This window comes from Ranitomeya variabilis, chromosome 2, assembly GCF_051348905.1.
Source record: "Ranitomeya variabilis isolate aRanVar5 chromosome 2, aRanVar5.hap1, whole genome shotgun sequence".
In the NCBI taxonomy this organism is placed as follows: domain Eukaryota; kingdom Metazoa; phylum Chordata; class Amphibia; order Anura; family Dendrobatidae; genus Ranitomeya; species Ranitomeya variabilis.
In genome coordinates, this window is record NC_135233.1 from 624477646 (window position 1) to 624491754 (window position 14109).

Here is a 14109-nt window from a genome sequence, read left to right on the forward strand (position 1 = left end):
AAACATTTTACAAATCAAGGGCAAACGCTGTAATATTCGGAAGTCCTTGTGCACCAATAATAGCAATGGTTTGGGGGAATCAGTCATCAGCCCCCAACGTTGTCCTTAGGCGGGCTGCCGGAAAACAACAGGTATATACGCACACGGCTGGCGCATGGTAAAACCAATAAGGGGCATCTTAAGAGGTGCCAACTATATACAATGCAAAGTTCTTAGATAAGCTCTGTCCATTACCCTACTGTCCTTTTTTGAACTGCAAAAAAAGATCAACAAAACATAATCAACATAATCAACAGTATTTCCAAGCAGGTATATGTCTCTTTATTTGCTCCTTTTCCAGAGCAGGTTCTGGTGTCCACAGCTTCCTGACTGGGGAAGTTCTTTGGTTTAAGTATCAACAGGTGACTCCATGGGAATCTGTCCATCATCAGAGGTTTGTGTAGCCTGGGTTTGCATTCCACTTTCAGTGGCTACACAGGTATGGGTATGCTGTCCTGGGCACCTTTTAACATGTAGGGCATAATATCCCCTTTCACCATGGTGCCGAGTAAAAGTCACTTTATCTCCTGGGTACAGGTCACAGTCAGGGTGTCCTCTTAAGAGATGTGACTCAACGTCTCTATGGTTAACAAATAGTTCAGTTGTTCCACTATGTTCTTTAATGAAACCCCATCCTCTGTCCATATTAAAGGTCACAACAGTTCCTGATCTTAATGGTCCTCTATCCTCTGGTCTAGCTTTGCGGGACCTGGTTTTAGCTAGGATGTGCCTTTCCTCCATTGCTTCCCACTTAGCTCTGCGTTCCTTTTCCTCTGTTGCAAGTTTTAATATCTGTTGTCTGCAATATCCTTCTTTTGCTATGATTCTTACGTTATTGGCTGCTGCTTGGGCCTCTATTGGGAATCCCATAAGGTCGATTTTTGGGTGCTTCCAGCGTATGGCTTCTTTTGTCCTGCAAGCCTTCAGGGGTGAGGGTTCAGGTACCATTGGGTCAGTTAAATCATTCCCCAGGTCTGTCATGTGGTGGCAGGTTACTGTAACAGTGACTACCTGTCCAGGAGTTAGGATAGGTGGGGGTGCTAGGGTTCCCACCAGGATTTCCTCAGCTACCGAGGCAGTTTGCATACCTGTCTCTCTGATGCCGGTGTCCTTCTCCACCTCCACTGGGGTCAGGTGCACTGGTCGCAGGGCCTGGTGCTGTGATGTTGTCATCTCCTTTGGCAGTGTCTTACTTTCCGGCTCCGCTGGGGTCAAAGGTGCGGGCTCCGGGTCTTTTGTTGGCGCCATCTCTTGCAGCAGTGCCTCACTTTCTGGCTCCACTGGGGCTGTGAGCGCTGGTGGCGAGGTCCAAAGCGGTGTGGTCGTCATCCTCCGGATCAGGGACTACTTCTAGGCGACCACCGCTGTCATCTGGGTCCGCAGGTGTCGTCGGGCCAGCTCCTCCATCTCTGCGCCAAGGAGCTCCGGATCCAAGGTGGTCATCAGGTCCAGGGTTTCTTGTGGCTGACCGGGAACATCCTCTCTGGTGTCGGCAGGTCCCAGCGGCTCTCCACTGCTGTCTGCCATCGCTCTCACTGGGTAGCGTGCAGCCATTATGCTGCGGCCACGCTTTCCCACGTCTTCTTCCTCCTTCTCACATCATGGGTGGTCTCTGCTCCACTTTCCCACCGGCCATCTTCGGGGGCAGATCCATCCTCCTGACGGACATGTTCTGGTGGCATTAAAGTCTCTGTAGGGGGTGGATCCAGCTTTTGCGCTGGTTCTTGAACTCCACCCATGGCAACACATCTTCTTCCTCTTTTACCCGCCTCGTGGTGAAGCAATGGCGGCCATCAAACAATTTTACAGTCCACTATAATCCATGGCACACAGGACCCATTTCAATGGGTCGGTCCATCCTGTTCGTGATGCCAAAATGAGTCACCTGTCAGGGCCGTGGGGTACTCCGTACCGGGTCCGGTACTTAAAGGGGAATGTCACGGTGGTGGCGACCTGGTCCGTGGACCTGGGCACCCAATTAATAGGGGGAAGGTCTTTTAAAGGGATTTGTATTCAAGTTTGTGTTTGTGACGCCACCTGTGGTTCTCCAAGTTCTCCCTTGCAGGCGGCATTGTTGCGCCTGCAGGGAAAATAATGAAGACCAGGCCTGGACTGCTTTTTCTCAGCAGGGACCAGAAGTAAGTGGGTGGAGCTTGACCGGGGCACTCAGGAAGCAGAGAGGAGCCAGGGGGAACAGTGGCTTGGCACGTAGAGTCGTGCTGCTGCATCGTCACCTGACCTGGAGCAGCTCGGGGGGGCGGGGTAACTGTGCAGACTGCCTGCCCCCGCACTGCTGGGACAGCCTCCGGAGCGACAGGGAATGGCAGAGGCACCAAGTGATGCCTGATGCTGCCACAGAGGGGGCGAGGTGCCGCCATCCTGAAGGTGGGGGCGCTGCACGGACCTTGTTCGCTGCAGCTAGGGGCCAGACGCAGGAGCGCTGGCTGGAGAGGGACGATGTAGACGAGGGGGGACAGCGCACGGGACCTGAAACTGAAAGACATGCTGGTTTTGGAAGGTTGAGCCGGCGCCACTGCCATCCAGGTGGGAGGCGCTCTTCCGGGAGTCATAGAAAGGGGGGCGGGGCTTCTTGTGGGACGTGGCGTAGGCCCAAGCCAGGGCCTAACTTTGTATGCTGGCCTGAAGCGCACAGGGGAGAGAGGAAGAAACCGATGGAAGCACGCGCTATAACCGGAGCCCTCATTCTCCGCCGTCACCTAAAGCAGTGACTGTGCCACTGTCCGGGTAACAATTACCATATGTCCTGGTATTAAAATCGCAGCAGCGCCGGGCCGGACTGTGGAGGTGAAGCCCGTACAGGTCAGCGGTACCCTGGACCGACAGAGGATGGGAGAGCGGGGGAGGGAGGGTCGTGGTCGAAGCTGCGAGTGAGGAGGCTAGGGGAATGGGCAGCATCAGGGGAATAAGGGGCAGACAGGGGGTCAGGAGAGGGAACAGCGGGTAATCACCGGGGCCGGTAAGAAGGGCGTCAGTGCTCACCTTCCTGAGGCCTCCATCATTTTCCATCACAGCTTACATTGTCAACCGGGGAGAAAGAGGAAGGCCCTGGCCCCGGGCACCTGGATTTAACCCCCGAGGGTGTGGCCGGAAGCCCCTTCCTCTTTCCTCCCATTGGTCAGTTTGGCGTCCCAATTATTGCATCACCTGGGGGGAATTGGTACTGCACGGTGTTTACTTCTAACCATTGGGGCTCTGCAGTCAGAGGCACATTCCCTATACAGTACCGTGCCTGCCAGGAGTGCACGGGGGGTGAGATTTCAGGTGTGAACAGGGGGTGATATTTCAGGTGTGAACAGGAGGTGATATTTCAGGTGTGAACAGGAGGTGATATTTCAGGTGTAAATAGGGGGTGATATTTCAGGTGTGAACAGGGGGTGATATTTCAGGTGTGAACAGGGGGTGATATTTCAGGTGTGAACAGGGGGCGATATTTCAGGTGTGAACAAGAGGTGATATTTCCATAGCTCCCAACCGTCCCTCATTGTGCGGGACTGTCACGGTTTTGTTGCTTCGCCCCACTGTCCAGCACGGGACGCTCTGATCCCGCAGACAGCAGGAGAAGCAACCGACACACCCCCTTGTGTTAAGCCACGCCCCCCTGCAGTCTGTTTATCTCCCCCCTGGCCGCCCACCCTCCTTGAAGACGATACTCACCTTGCTCCAGCGATGCCTGGTCTCGGCGTACACAGCTCGTCCTGAATGAGCGGTCACGTGGTACCGCTCATTAAAGTCATGAATATGCGTATATTCATGACCTTAATGAGCGGTATCACGTGACCGCTGACGCAGGAAGAAGGTGCTGCGCCGGGAGTCGGGACAGAGCGAGAGGGATGTTGGCGCGGCCGCGCGATGTGAGACAGGTGAGTATGAGGGAGAGGTGAGTATGAGGGACGGGGGACGGGGGACGGGGGGATGAAGGAGGACATAAGCCAGCGCGCCATGATGGGAGCAGGAGCGGGAGCAGGGGGGTGGAGAGATAAGCCATGCATTCAGGGGGGAATATGAGCCATGCATTCAGGGGGGAATATGAGCCATGCATTCAGGGGGGAATATGAGCCATGCATTCGGGGGGGAATATGAGCCATGCATTCGGGGGGGAATATGAGCCATGCATTTGGGGGGGAATATGAGCCATGCATTCGGGGGGGAATATGAGCCATGCATTCGGGGGGGAATATGAGCCATGCATTCGGGGGGGAATATGAGCCATGCATACAGGGGGGGGGGGGAATATGAGCCATGCATACAGGGGGGGGAATATGAGCCATGCATTCGGGGGGAAATATGAGCCATGCATACAGGGGGGGGAAATATGAGCCATGCATACAGGGGGGGGGGGAATATGAGCCATGCATACAGGGGGGGGAATATGAGCCATGCATTCGGGGGGGGGGAATATGAGCCATGCATACAGGGGGGGGGAATATGAGCCATACATTCGGGGGGGAATATGAGCCATGCATTCGGGGGGAAATATGAGCCATGCATTCGGGGGGAAATATGAGCCATGCATACAGGGGGGGGGGAATATGAGCCATGCATACAGGGGGGGGGAATATGAGCCATGCATTTGGGGGGGGGGAATATGAGCCATGCATTCGGGGGGGGAATATGAGCCATACATTCGGGGGGGAATATGAGCCATGCATTCGGGGGGAGAATATGAGCCTTGCATTCGGGGGGGGGGAATATGAGCCATGCATACAGGGGGGATATGAGCCATGCATTCGGGGGGGGGGGGGGAATATGAGCCATGCATTCGCGTGGGAATATGAGCCATGCATACGGGTGGGGGGGGAATATGAGCCATGCATACAGGAAGGGGAATATGAGCCATGCATACAGGGGGGAGAATGTGAGCCATGCATACAGGAGAGGGAATATTAGCCATGCATTCAGGGGGGGGAATATGAGCCATGCATTCAGGGGGGGGGGAATATGAGCCATGCATTCAGGGGGGGAATATGAGCCATGCATACAGGAGGGGGAATATGAGCCATGCATACAGGAGGGGGAATATGGGTGTCATGTCGGACGCTGTTCAGACCAGGTCGTTCGACAGACAGTGGTAATTCCGCCTTTGACCACTATGTGCTCATTGGCGTCGGCTAGATTATATCTAGCTGGTCCGGGGGTTAATTTACCTGATGCTCGGATTGGAAGCTGGGCCATGCCCACTGCCTTTAAATAGTTCTCCTGAACATTGGGCGTCGCCGATTATAGCTTCTGTCTTGTGTGTTGTTATCTCGGTCTGGAGTGGTGAGCTAGTAGTTGGAGTATCGTTGCTGGTGGTGTATTTCCCTTTGTCTTATTTACTCCTTCCTATATTTGTATTTATTTTGCCCTGCGCAATTATAATGTATTCCTGAGTGACTGCGGCGTGGTGTATATTTTCCGTTATCCTTGTCTGTGCTAACTGTGGGTATTGGTGTATGATCTTTTCACTGGGTGGTGGGCGGTGGTTTCAGCCTAGGGTTGAAACAGGAGACAGGGCAAGGGTCGAGGCCTAGACATGCACACCATCAGTGTAAACTCTAGGTAGAGGGTCAGTCAGGATTTCCCTAGTCTGAGGGAAATTGCAGGGGCCCAGGTTATTAGCTCTTGCCCACCTAGTCTCCCCGGGACATTATAATCGGCCTTTAAAACAAAAAAAAAAAGGGTTTCCTTTTTTTTGTTTTGTCATGGATCCCATGACTTCCATAACCCGCCAGTTGGAGGCGCTGTCCCTACAGGTCACTGAGTTGAGGGGGGCAGTGCAGCAACAGGGACTAGCAGTATCTAATGTGCAAGCTGGAGCGACAGGTAGAGTTGCTGAGCCTAAGTTTCCTTTGCCTGAAAAATTTGCTGGGGAACGCAGTAAATTTGTTTCTTTTCGTGAAGCTTGCAAACTATATTTCCGTATGCGCCCGATCTCCTCAATGAGGCTCAGCATGTGGGCCTGGTGTTGTCATTGTTAAGCGGGGATCCCCAAGCATGGGCGTTTTCTTTGCCATCTGATTCTGCTGCATTTAACTCTGTTGAGAGTTTTTTTTCCTTTCTTGGAAACATTTACGATGAGCCAGACAGAATGGCTCTAGCAGAATCTAAGATACGCACTATTCGCCAGGGGGAGCGAGTTGCAGAGGATTACTGTTCTGAATTTCGTCGCTGGGCGATCGATACACAGTGGAATGATCCAGCGCTGCGGAGTCAGCTTATTCATGGGATTTCTGGAAGGGTTAAAAAAGCCCTTCTGATGTACGAGACTCCTACTTCTCTAGATTCCGCTATGAGTCTGGTTGCCCGCATTGATCGCCGTTTGCGTCAGGGGGAGCATGAGACACCGCCTATGGGAGAGGGTTTAGGTTCACGTGTGGTTGCTGCAGGTGAGCCCACGGAGCCTATGCAAATTGCAGGGGTGTCACATGTGAAGCGTCGAGCCCCTGAGCTCAGGAAGCAGGGAGCCTGTTTTTACTGCGGTAAGACTGGTCATTTTATTAACATCTGTCCTCTACTGTCTAAGAAAAACGCAACAGCGGAAAACTTCTAAGCTCAGAGGGTGTGGAGGAGACCAATCTGAGCTTATGTATATCCTCCATGGTGGTTTCTCAATGCATGCTCCCTTCTAAGGTTATAATCGCTGGCAGTGAGCTGCCAATTACTGTTTTTGTGGATAGTGGTTCAGCCACAAATCTCATTGATGAGGAGTTTGCGCGCACAGCAGGTTTTAGGATTGAAAAACTGCCTCATCCTATCCGCGTGGTCACCATCAATGCTGCTCCTCTCTCACAGGGGGAGATTACTGAATTTGTGGCTGAGGTGAAACTCCACATTGGGGTTCTACATTCCGAGCAGGTTACATGTAAGGTGCTCAGGAATCTTCCTGCTCAGGTGGTTTTGGGTTTTCCATGGTTGTCTATGCACAACCCGGTAATTGACTGGAAAACTCAGGACATAATTCAGTGGAGCGAATTCTGCCAGGAGAATTGCCTGGCCACATGTGTGTCTGCTGTGACTTCAAGCGTTCCGGAGTCACTTCTGGATTTTGTGGATGTGTTCTCTGAGAAGGGTTGTTCAGAGTTGCCGCCACATCGCCCCTATGACTGTACTATCAGGTTTAAACCAGGGGCCAAATTGCCTAAAGCAAGGATGTTTAACATCTCCGGTCCGGAGAGACAAGCATTAAAGGATTACATTGCTGAAAGTTTGAGCAAAGGGCACATCAGGCCTTCATCCTCGCCTGTGGCAGCAGGGTTCTTCTTCGTGAAGAAGAAAGATTGCGGATTACGCCCGTGTTTGGATTTCAGGGAATTGAACCAGATTATGGTTCGTGATCCATACCCTATGCCACTGATACCAGACTTGTTCAACCAGGTGGTAGGTGCTAAGTGGTTTACCAAGCTTGACCTCAGGGGGGCGCACAACCTCATAAGAGTCCGTCAAGGTGATGAGTGGAAGAGGGCTTTTAATACCCCTGAGGGTCATTTTGAAAATTTGGTGATGCCATTTGGGTTGACTAACGCACCTGCAGTGTTCCAACATTTCATTAATGATGTGTTTTCGCATGTTTTGGGGAAATTCGTTATCGTGTACCTAGATGACATTCTCATATATTCTTGCGACCGTGATACTCATTTAGATCATGTCAGGCAGGTGTTACAGCTTCTCAGAGAGAATAAGCTGTATGCTAAACTTGAGAAATGTGTATTTTCTGTTCAAGAGTTGCCTTTCTTGGGTTATATTGTGTCTGCTTCTGGTTTTAAAATGGACGCCGCTAAGGTGCAAGCGGTGCTGCATTGGGAACGGCCTGATAACCTGAAAGCACTTCAGCGGTTCCTTGGGTTTTCTAACTACTATAGGAAATTTATCAAGGATTTTTCCATCATTGCTAAACCGCTGACATGACTAAAAAGGGTACCAATTTCTCTGTTTGGCCTGAGGCTGCTGTGCGCGCATTTGAATTTCTTAAGAACAGTTTTGTTTCAGCCCCCATTCTTGTGCAGCCAGACGTATCAAAACCTTTTGTTGTGGAAGTCGATGCGTCTGAGGTTGGTGTGGGGGCGGTACTATCACAAGGCTCATCTTTGAGTGATTTGCGTCCATGCTCCTATTTCTCCAAGAAACTGTCGTCCGCCGAACGTAACTAGAATATCGGCAACAGGGAGTTGTTGGCAATCAAGTTGGCCTTTGAGGAATGGCGACACTTCTTGGAGGGGTCAGTACATCAGGTTACTGTTATTACCGATCATAAGAATCTGCTGTATTTGGAGTCAGCCAAGCATCTGTCCCCCAGGCAGGCTCGCTGGGCATTGTTTTTCACGCGGTTCAATTTTGTTGTCACTTACAGACCAGGGTCTAAAAACACTAAAGCGGATGTTCAGTCCAGGTCTTTTCCGGGGGGAGAACCTCGGGAAGATCCAGTACCCATCCTCCAAAAGGGTTTTGTGGTTTCGGCTCTCACTACCGAGGTTGAGGCTGAGATTGCCGAGGCTCAGGAGGAGGTACCATCTGAGCTTCCCATCAACAAATCTTTTGTACCGCTTCATCTCCGCTTAAAGGTTTTGGCGGAGCATCATGTGGACGTGGTCTCATACGTGACAGCTTGTACCACGTGCGCTAGGGCTAAGACGCCCCGCTCCCGTCCTGTTGGCACACTACTTCCTGTTGAGGTACCTAGTAAGCCATGGACGGAAATCTCCATGGATTTCATCACTGATTTGCCCTCCTCAGCTGGGAACACGGTCATCTTGGTGATTGTTGATCGGTTTTCAAAAATGTCGCACTTTGTGTCTTTGCCTTCGTTGCCTAACGCTAAGACTCTGGCTCAGGTATTTGTGCAGGAGGTGGTCAGACTTCATGGGCTTCCGTCTGACATCGTGTCTGATAGGGGTACTCAGTTTGTGGCAAAATTTTGGAAAGCATTTTGCTCACGGCTGGGGATCAAGTTGTCTCATTCTTCGGCGTTTCATCCTCAGTCAAATGGTCAGACTGAGCGTATGAACCAAAATTTGGAACAGTACTTATGCTGCTTTGTCTCTGATAACCAGGAGGAGTGGTCTACCTTTCTTCCTTTGGCTGAGTTTGCCATCAATAATCACCACCAGGAGTCGTCTGGGGAGTTTCCGTTTTTTTGTGTTTAAGGGCTACATCCTCAATTTTGTACTTTGAGTCAGAGGGGCTCTTCTGGCGTTCCGGAGGAAGACCAGTTAGGAGCACAATTGTCATCAGTCTGGAAGAGAGTTAAACAGCGCCTGTTGAGTGTGGGTGCTAGGTACAAACGTGTGGCTGACAGTAGGCGTGTGCCAGGTCCGGACCTGAGTGTGGATGACTGGGTGTGGTTATCCACAAAAAACATAAGACTCAAAATACCATCCCTTAAATTGGGTCCACGGTTTATTGGTCCATTTAGGGTCGCCGCTGTCATTAACCCAGTAGCGTACCGATTGGAGCGTCCAACGGTGTATAAGATACACAACGTGTTCCACAGGTCTCTTTTAAAGAAGGTGGTGGGTTCTGTGGACGCGGCGCCTATGCCACCTCCAGTCTTGGTGGATGGTAATTTGGAATTTGAAGTCTCCAAGGTGGTTGACTCTCGTGTAGTGCGCCGCACTTTACAGTACTTGGTACACTGGCGTGGTTATGGGCCTGAGGAGAGGTCCTGGGTACCAGCCTCGGACATTCATGCGGATCGGCTGGTCAGGTTTTTTCACCGCCGCCATCCGGACAAGCTGGGTCCTATAAGCCGTGAGGGCCCTGGGGTCCCTTGTAGAAGGCGGGGTACTGTCATGTCGGACGCTGTTCAGACCAGGTCGTTCGACAGACAGCGGTAATTCCGCTTTTGACCACTATGTGCTCATTGGCGTCGGCTAGATTTTATCTAGCTGGTCCGGGGTTAATTTACCTGATGCTCGGATTGGAAGCTGGGCCATGCCCATTGCCTTTAAATAGTTCTCCTGAACATTGGGCGTCGCCGATTATAGCTTCTGTCTTGTGCGTTGTTATCTCGGTCTGGAGTGGTGAGCTAGTAGTTGGAGTATCGTTGCTGGTGGTGTATTTCCCTTTGTCTTATTTACTCCTTCCTATATTTGTATTTATTTTGCCCTGCGCATTTATAGTGTATTCCTGAGTGACTGCGGCGTGGTGTATATTTTCCGTTATCCTTGTCTGTGCTAACTGTGGGTATTGGTGTATGATCTTTTCACTGGGTGGTGGGCGGTTGTTTCAGCCTAGGGTTGAAACAGGAGACAGGGCGAGGGTCGAGGCCTAGACATGCACATCATCAGTGTAAACTCTAGGTAGAGGGCCAGTCAGGATTTCCCTAGTCTGAGGGAAACTGCAGGGGCCCGGGTTATTAGCTCTTGCCCACCTAGTCTCCCCGTGACAATGGGCCATGCATACAGGAGGGGGAATATGAGCCATGCATACAGGGGGAGGGGAATATGAGCCATGCATACAGGAGGGGGAATATGAGCCATGCATACAGGAGGGGGGATATGAGCCATGCATACAGGAGGGGGATATGAGCCATGAATATGGGATGGGAGGGAGATGAGCCATGTATACAGGGGGGGGGGAATATGAGCCATGCATACAGGAGTGAGGGGGGTCATTATACAGTATTGAGCATCATGTGGGATCATTATACAGTATGGAGAACTGTGTGTGGCCATTATACAGTATTGAGCATCATGTGTGGTCGTTATAGAGTATGGAGCATCATGTGTGGCCATTATACAGTATGGAGCATCATGTGTGGCCAATGGCCATTATACAGTATGGAGCATCATGTGTGGTCATTATACAGTATGGAGCATCATGTGTGGCCATTATACAGTATTGAGCATCATGTGGGATCATTATACAGTATGGAGAACTGTGTGTGGCCGTTATACAGTATGGAGCACTATGTGTGACCATTATACAGTATGGAGCACTGTGTGGCCATTATACAGTATGGAGCACTGTGTGACCATTATACATTATGGAGCATCATGTGTGGCCATTATACACTATGGAGCATCATGTGTGGCCATTATACAGTATGGAGCATCATGTGTGGCCATTATACACTATGGAGCATCATATGTGGCCATTATACAGTATTAAGCATCATGTGCAGCCATTATACACTATGGAGCATCATGTGTGGCCATTATACAGTATTGAGCATCATGTGTGGCCATTATACAGTATGGAGCACTGTGTGGCAATTATACAGTATGGAGCACTGTGTGTGGCCATTATACAGCATGGAGCATCATGTGTGGTCATTATACACTATGGAGCATCATGTGTGGCCATTATACAGTATTGAGCATCATGTGCAGCCATTATACACTATGGAGCATCATGTGTGGCCATTATACAGTATTGAGCATCATGTGTGGCCATTATACAGTATTGAGCATCATGTGTGGCCATTATACAGTATGGAGCACTGTGTGGCCATTATACAGTATGGAGCACTGTGTGTGGCCATTTTACAGTATGGATATATAAAATTTGGCCTGCACTCTAATTTTAGATCGGGGTGCTGGTGAGACAGACCGTAAGGTCTAGTATCAGTGTTATTGAAATCCACCGCACTCCCTGTGTGGAATATCTTAGAAACAAAAGGATTTTTTGAAACTTGCTAATTTATGCAAGTGAAAAACAGAAATCAATCAAATGTGACAGATCAAATAGTAGGCACTTATTAAACAATCGTACAAGCGACTCAATGTGATGACGTTTCGACCCTCCCGGGTCTTATTCTAAAGTCGCACTGTGAATACAAAACAGTATATCCAAAATCTTTAGTTACATAATATACAGAAATTACAAGACAACACATATACATATATTACAAGACAGACCATGCACCCAGACAGCCACTTTCTTGGAGCGACACAGACTCTTAGGGTATGTGTCCACGTTCAGGATTGCATCAGGATTTGGTCAGGATTTTTCATCAGTATTTGTAAGCCAAAACCAGGAGTGGGTGATAAATGCAGAAGTGGGTGATATGTTTCTATTATACTTTTCCTCTAATTGTTCCAGTCCTGGTTTTGGCTTACAAATACTGATGAAAAATCCTGACCAAATCCTGATGCAATCCTGAACGTGGACACATACCCTTACAACATGGCTCAGGTTCCATCCTGCCGAGATCACTCAGCACACAGCAGCGCCATGGTTACGCTCGGACATGCACGCTAGCTCGGCCGTGAGGTATATCATTTCCAGCTGGAGCTGAAGCGATACAATCTCCTGACATGCACAGTCACAAGCGCTACGCCAGCAAACCACCTCCCACTCACCAGGGAGCAGCACCATGGTTACTGAGTACACAAACACTCGGGCATGCGCAGTAGCCCAGTTTAAGGGAGGACAACGTCATTTCCGGCCAGCAATCCCCATTACAGCGGTCAGACTATTTAAAGAGCCCCACATGGAACATATCACGCCTTCCCACAGGACGCAGGAGCGCTGTCCCCCAGCCACTGGTAATATAGCTGAGCACCTTACATTATCTACATTATCTGTTTGAGGAAGCCGATCTGTATATGCCCGGTTATGCGTGTAATATACTGATTACCGCACTTTGGTGATCCCCTCAGGGTACTAAGCCTACATGTCCACCAGCAAGACGCAGATGCGCCGCTGTTACCCCTCTACAAGGTAAAAACTCATCTTACCTCCCTTAGGACACTGTCCAATACCAACAGCATGGCTGACCAATTATCTATAACATTGCAGGCTTTATCCAGAACTGGCAAATCCATTAAACTACATACAACTTACCAACAATTTAAGGCTGATACATTGGCACCTGCAAAAAAAGTATTTTCCCCTCTAACAACCTCTGGACACCACTAACATATATAGTTATCGCCCCTTACCATCGTAATTATACATTCCAGGTTGTCTCCAGTGACACACCAACTTTCTATTTAAATCGCATATGCAAACAGCAGCAAGACGCTGATACACGGCTGCTATTCCTCAGCAAGGTGATTATTCATTCTGGATACACCAGGGTGCCACTATTAACTACCATTCACTGACACTCATGTATATGGTATTACAGGTCATACTCAGAGAGAAATCAACTATCAGGCCATACTTGGTATCAAAAAGACTGTACCTGGTAAATCACTATTACTTTTGGACGTATGTTGGGTCTCTATGTAACTGCCTATCCATCACAGGCGGCTAACGTTACTATCATTCTCCCCAGCCCCTTGACACTACAGGGACAACATCCTCTTTACCATAAGAGCCACTCATAAATCCTGGATCTAGGTAACAACTATACTTTTTACTACAGAAGCACTGGTAGACACAATGTCACGTGACTGACTCCCGCTTGACAGACCTCATGCTATAACTTGGCCTCACAACGTAGTCTATTGGGGTATAATATTAGAAGTCTAAACATACTCTTTATTATACTGTATATGCGTATTTTGTATATGTGTTGTCTTGTAATTTCTGTGTATATTATGTAACTAAAGATTTTGGATATACTGTTTTGTATTCACAGTGCGACTTTAGAATAAGACCCGGGAGGGTCGAAACGTCATCACATTGAGTCGCTTGTACGCTTGTTTAATAAGTGCCTACTATTTGATCTGTCACATTTGATTGATTTCTGTTTTTCACTTGAATAAATTAGCAAGTTTCAAAAAATCCTTTTGTTTCTAAGATATTCCACACAGGGAGTGCGGTGGATTTCAATAACACCAACATTTTACAGTATGAAGCATCATGTGTGGCCATTATACAGTATGGAGCACTGTGTGGCCATATTTTTTTGTTTATAATTATTGTTTATGAAACAGTGTGATCAGCAGTGCTAAATGGGTGTGGTTGGGACGTGAATATGGGTGTGACTAATTATGAATGGGTGTGGTCAGAGGTGTGGCCTAAAATTTGCCGCAACGCGCGCCGCATACTTTGTCCTTCTTTCCCATCTTCAAAAGTTGGGGGGGGTGATATTTCAGGTGTGAACAGGAGGTGATATTTCAGGTGTGAACAGGGGGTGATATTTCAGGTGTGAACAGGGGGTGATATTTCAGGTGTGAACAG

General features: G+C 49.3%; 1 long non-coding RNA gene across 1 annotated transcript; it reads left to right on the forward strand.

Annotated features, from left to right (window-relative positions):
• The first annotated feature begins 12412 nt into the window (after positions 1 to 12412).
• Positions 12413 to 13700, forward strand: LOC143809780 (uncharacterized). Its single transcript, XR_013222453.1, has 3 exons — positions 12413 to 12524; positions 12639 to 12699; positions 12942 to 13700. It is a non-coding gene; the product is annotated as an uncharacterized LOC143809780 (long non-coding RNA).
• Positions 13701 to 14109: the final 409 nt, after the last annotated feature.